The sequence below is a fragment of the Chiloscyllium plagiosum genome, unplaced genomic scaffold, assembly GCF_037043375.1.
Source record: "Chiloscyllium plagiosum isolate Xiang-an unplaced genomic scaffold, Cpla_swu_hap1 HiC_scaffold_48, whole genome shotgun sequence".
Classification (NCBI taxonomy): Eukaryota; Metazoa; Chordata; class Chondrichthyes; order Orectolobiformes; family Hemiscylliidae; genus Chiloscyllium; species Chiloscyllium plagiosum.
In genome coordinates, this window is record NW_028270186.1 from 2692445 (window position 1) to 2698474 (window position 6030).

Below are 6030 nucleotides of genomic sequence, written 5' to 3' on the forward strand. Positions count from 1 at the left end.
GGTTTACACATTTAATGCAAGTTATATGTATTCCAATCAGTTACCTTTAGTCGGAGCCATCCACGTTGTGTACACCCATCACTCCTGCAAGTATTGCCGGCCTTCTTGAAGTCATAACATGAAATGAATGTTGCTTTCAGCTTCTTACTTCAACACTCCGACATCTTGAATTTGGGGAGTTGCTTATCTAAAAATAATAATGACTAAGTATTTAAAATGGATAAAATTAGCACAGCTGTGAGGAAGGAATAAGATGAATAAGACTAATTAGACAACTCTTTGAAAGAGCTGACACAGGCATGATGGGCAGAAAGGCCTCCTTTTGTGTTGTATTATTCTATGAATTGCAATAATATAATCACCAGAAATGTACAACTCATGCACTTTCATAATTATACTGCCAAACTGATTCCATGATGTGGAGGTGCCAGTGTTGGACTGGGGTGGACAAAGTTAAACATCACACAATACCATATGACAATCCAACAAGTTTATTTGGAAGTACGAGCTTTCAGAGCACTGCTCTTTCATCAGGTAACTAGTGGGGCAGGATCATAAGACACAGAATTTGTTGCAAAAGATCACAGTGTCATGCAATTAAAATGATATATTGAACAGACCTAGATTGCTGTTCAATCTTTCATCTTTTCGAAGGGGTTGCAAGTTTCGGTTCATTACGATGTAAATCCCAGAACTTCTTTCAAGCAACAGCCCTGAGATAACTTCAAGTTTATTCAAAAAAAGGTGACACCTCAGCTCAGACAATGCATTAAAGATGTGAGGTTGAAGTCTGTCTGTATCCCAATCTTGAGTCAGACTGGTTCTATTTCCAAAGTAGGAATTTATAAAATTTTACATGGATTGACTGCCTGCAGGTTGTGTGCTTTTTGAGCAAAAATAGAATATATCTGCAAATACAATTCTGCAAGTGCAAATTCACACCACAGACCGAGATATGTGTGTGTGTGTGTGAATGTGTACATGTGAATGTGTGCGTGTGAGTGTGCGTGACAGTGTGTGTTTGTGTGTGTGAGTGCTTGGAGGAGTGTGGATGTGAATATCATGGAGTATTAGCCTTTGAGAGGATGTGTGTTTGGATGTGAGTGTGTGGGTACGGTGTGTGTGTCTGAGAGAGAGAGTGTGTGAATGAGAGAAAGTTTGTGTGAGTATGTCACAAACTCACACAACTTGGGCGGCACGGTGGCACAGTGGTTAGCACTGCTGCCTCACAGCGCCAGAGACCCAGGTTCAATTCCCGCCTCAGGTGACAGTCTGTGTGGAGTTTGCACATTCTCCCAGTGTCTGCGTGGGTTTCCTCCGGGTGCTCCGGTTTCCTCCCACAGTCCAAAGATGTGCAGGTCAGGTGAATTGGCCATGCTAAATTGTCCGTAGTGTTAGGTAAGGGGTAAATGTAGGGGTAAGGGTGGGTTGCGCTTCGGCGGGTCGTTGTGGACTTGTTGGGCCAAAGGGCCTGTTTCCACACTGTAAAGTAATCTAATCTAATGTCAGAGTGTGTGTGTATGTGTGTGAGAGTGCATAGTGCAGTGGGATCATCTGTAGTGTGAAATGAACCCAAGGTTCGATTTGAGACCATCCTCACTGGGCACTCAACTTGGCTATCGGCCTCTGCTTCGCAACTCTGTGTTATTGCATATCCCTAACTCCGCCTTGGAGGATGGTCACCCGAAGATCCAAGGCTGAATGTCTCTGACTGCTGAAGTGTTCCCCAACTGGGAGAAAACATCCCTGTCTGGCAACTGATGCGTGGTGTCCATTCATCTGTTGTGGTAGCGTCTAGTTGGTCTCGTCAATGTACCGTGCTTTGGGCATTCTTGCCTGCAGTGTATGAGATAACAACATTGGCTGAGTCACATGATTACCTGCCGTATATACCACACACCATGTATGGCATGTACTCATGTGACTCAGCCAACGTTGTCTATCTCATCCGCTGTACGTAAGGATGCCCCGAGGCATGGTACATTGGCGAAACCAAGCAAACGGTCCGACAATGGATGAATGGACACCGCATAACAATCGCCAGACAGGGATGCTCCCTCCCACTCAGGGAATACTTCAGCAGTCAAGGACATTCGGTCTAAGATCTTCAGGTAAACATCCTTAAAGGTGGACTTCAGGATATGCAACAGAGTAGTCAAGCAAAGGCTGATAGCCAAGTTCGGTACCCATGAGGATGGACCTTGGGTTCATGTGGCACTACAGGTGACCGCACTGCACTATGCACTCTCATACACACACACACACTCACGCAGACTCTCATAAACATGTTCTCTCTCACACATAGCCCCACACTCACACCCACGCACAAACCCTCTCACAGGCTTGTACTCAATCACACACTCTACCAAGCATGCACACACGCAAACATACTCTTTTATGTGCACTCACACACATGCTCTTCTCTCTCCCTCACATGCACACAGACATATAAAAGAGACCAAAGGCGCAACCTTTTCAAGCAGAGGGTGTACGTGTATGGAATGAGCTGCCAGAGGATGTGGTGGAGGCAGGTTCAATTGCAGCATTTAAGAGGCATTTGGATGGGTATATGAATAGGAAGGGTTTGGACGGATATGGGCCGGGTGCTGGCAGGTGGGACTAGATTGGGTTGGGATATCTGGTCGGCATTGCCGGGTTGGTCCAAAGGGTCTGTTTCCATGCTGTACATCTCTATGAATCTATGCCAGCTTGGCTGGGGTGGAGGCAACCTCAAAAAGGCCAAGGCACCTCTTATCTATGGTTTTTTTGAAGGTCAGTTTACAATCTGTAAATCAACAAAAAACATCAGGAACTTGAATCAAACAAAAAGGGGATCAGAGTCAGAGAGACTTACAACGTGGAAGGGGGATCTTCAGCTCGTCATGATTGTGCTCATTGTCAGGTTTCTCTCTACTGTAATCCCATTTTCCAGCATTTTGCCAAAACATTGTATGCTCCAGCATTTCAAACGTTCAGCTGAATAATTTTGAAGTGTTGTGATGGTTTTCTCTTCAATTAACCTTTCAGTCTCCATTCCAGCCAATGAACACGCTTTGGGTGAAAACAGTTGTTCTGACATCCCTTCTAAATCTCCTGCACCCTAACCTTAAAACTGTGCCACCTGGTTACTCACTCTCTCTTCAGAGGAAAACTTTCTTCTTTTCTATACCCCTCATAATTGTGGAGACTTCAATCAGGTCCCAGATAGCTGAAATGCTGTGAAGAAACAATTGTGGGATAGAACAACTTTTAAAGAAATAAGTGGGACTACTCCCTATAAATATAAAAGATTGGAAATGTTACGTTCATTCCCGGTTTATCTTTGGAAGAAGAAATCTCAAAAGCCAATGAATAATACTAAGCTTGAATCAAATTATGTTTAAATATTAGGGTCACTGCGAACATCACTGATAAACAAAAATCAGACATCAAAGCTGCAGGCAGATGTGAAAGAAAATTTACAAGAATGATACAAGAAATGCAAGGAACAATCAATCAAGTTGAATTTGTTTCTAAATTTAAAAAAAACTGAGGGGTGACCCAACACAGATTTTTAAAATCATTAGGGGTTTATGAGAGTAGATGTCAATTCAGAATTTGAAACAACAAAATCTGAGCCAGTCACAATTAAATCCAATTGTACATTAAAAACTGTGTTGACAGAGGAAGAGAATGCACAACTCGATTCTACAAGGAGTTAGACAAGATGAAGAACAGAAATAGACTAAAAGGACACATACAAGAGGTGGAAAGTCAAGAAAGATGTGAAAATGAAGAAGGGTGGGAGGAGGATGGTGTGGAACTTGGACTCAAGGGATTGGGACATAGAACATAGAACAGTACGGCATGGTACAGGCCCTTCGGTCCTCGATGTTGTGCCAACGTCTTATCCTTCTCTAAGAGCAACCTAGCCTACATGTGCTTAATTTTACTATCATCCATGTACCTATCCAAGTATTGCTTAAATGTCTCCAAGGTATCTCACTCTGCTACCACCGCTAACATTTCATGCATCCACGTCTCCCTGTGTAAAGAACCTATCTCTGACATCGCCCCTAAACTTTCTTCTAGTCACCTTAAAATTATATCCCCTGGTGATAGCCATTTCTACCCTGGGAAAAAGTCTCTGACAGTCCACACTGTCTCTGTGTCTCGGCATCTAGTACAACTCCATCAAGTTCCCTCTCACCCTTCTTCATTCCAATGAGAAAAGCCTAAGCATGGAATGCAGGAAGGTATTTCAGAGACCAATTTCTCAAGGTAATCCCTGTCACCAAGTGAGAGAAAAGGGTGATGGTTGACATGAAACCTTCCAGTCAACTCAGGCGCAAATACGTATGAAGGGCAGACAGGGAGAATCTTTTCACCTCAGTACAGGGGTCAGGAACCAGGTAGCACACTTTGAAGGGAAGGAACAGGAGCTTGAGAGGAGACTTGAGGAAGAAAATTTCACCTGGGGAGGGGCGGTGTATCTCTCAAACTCACTGCCTGGAAGGGTGGTAAACGCATGAATCCTTCAGGGCACGCAGGAAGTATTTAGAGGAGCACACCAAGTCCAAGGCTCCACCAAAAGAGCTGGAAAATGGGATTTTAACATAAATGACTCGTGTGCCCACAATCAGAGAATTGTTCAGGAGCACAAGTCCTACCCTTGTTTTGTGCAAAAAGCTTTATTTTGTCGGCGGGCTGTGAAAAACAAAACAGAAAATGAAAAATAGCATGAGAGTTTCTTTCTCTCCCTCTTGTATTTCTTTGCCTTCTGGCAGATTTTGTGGGGGGGTTTTTTCCATGAAAATTCCCTGGGCTGACGCACACCAATAAACTCTGGGACTTGTTTTTTTTCCCCCCCGGTGTGCGTGTGAAAGAATCTCTCTTTTTCATTTGTTGGAAGAAGTATAATTGAGGGGATGTTTTACCTCAAGAGGAGCGGGGGTGCGCGTCCGACTGCAGGAGAAGCTTCTGGAAAGTTCGAGAAGGAAAAGTGGGGTGACAGAGCACATGCGCAGTGGGGAGCGGGGAAAATGGGTTACCGCCGATAAACCGGACAGTCCCCTTTTGTTTTCGGTGTGGGGGAAGACCAGGCGGAGTTACCGTTTTATTCGTTGGTTCGTGTGTTTTTTTTGAATATGTTTGAAATTCCCGCCTCGCGATAAGTGTCGGGAGGACCCCCGCGGTTTAACCTTCTCTGTCCCCGGCCCCACTCTCCCCCCCCCCCCCCTCCATTTGCATGTCTTCCACAACGGAACTTTCTCGGGGGGAGAAAAAAAGCCCCACAGACGGCTTGCTACCGATATAAAACAAAGATCCACGGGTTGCGAAACAAAAACAAAAACCCTGAGTGCTGGAGATCTGAAACAAAACCAGCAACGGTTGGAGAAACTCAGTGGGTCTGTGCAGAGAGAGAGAGAGAGACAGACACACACACACACAGAGGAAAGCAGGGTCAAGATTTCCATTCTGCTGTGACCCTCCTTCAGAACCACTTTGCTGCCCCCTCCACCGACCCTTGCCCGGGATCCAGACTGCTCTGAGCAAACTGGCAAATGGCACCCCGATCTCCCCTGCCGCAAAGTGAAGACTCGCCCTTCTTTGCCCGCAGTTCACCTTCACCGTCGCCATCAGTCATCTGCCTTGGTAAAACTGGAGAAGGTTGCAGGAGGGCCACTGAGTACGCACTGCCATTCATGAGGCCATGGCTGGTTTCATCTGATCGTCTTCACCTCCACTATTCAGCCTTTTCCTCATAACACCCGGTTTTCTCACTGAAAGAAAAAATCTATCACAAGCCTTGAATATACTTCATGACCCAGCCTTGACAGATCTCTGCGATAAATAATTCCACTGATTCAATCCACTCTGAGAGAAGAAATTCCTCATCTTTGTGTTGAGTGGGCGACACCTTATTGTGAGATGATGCCCTCTAGTCCTAGACTCTGGCACAAGGGATGAACAATCTCTCGACGTCTACCCTGATAAGTTCTATCTAAATTTTATATACTTCAGTCAGGTCTTGTCTCATTCTTCTAACCT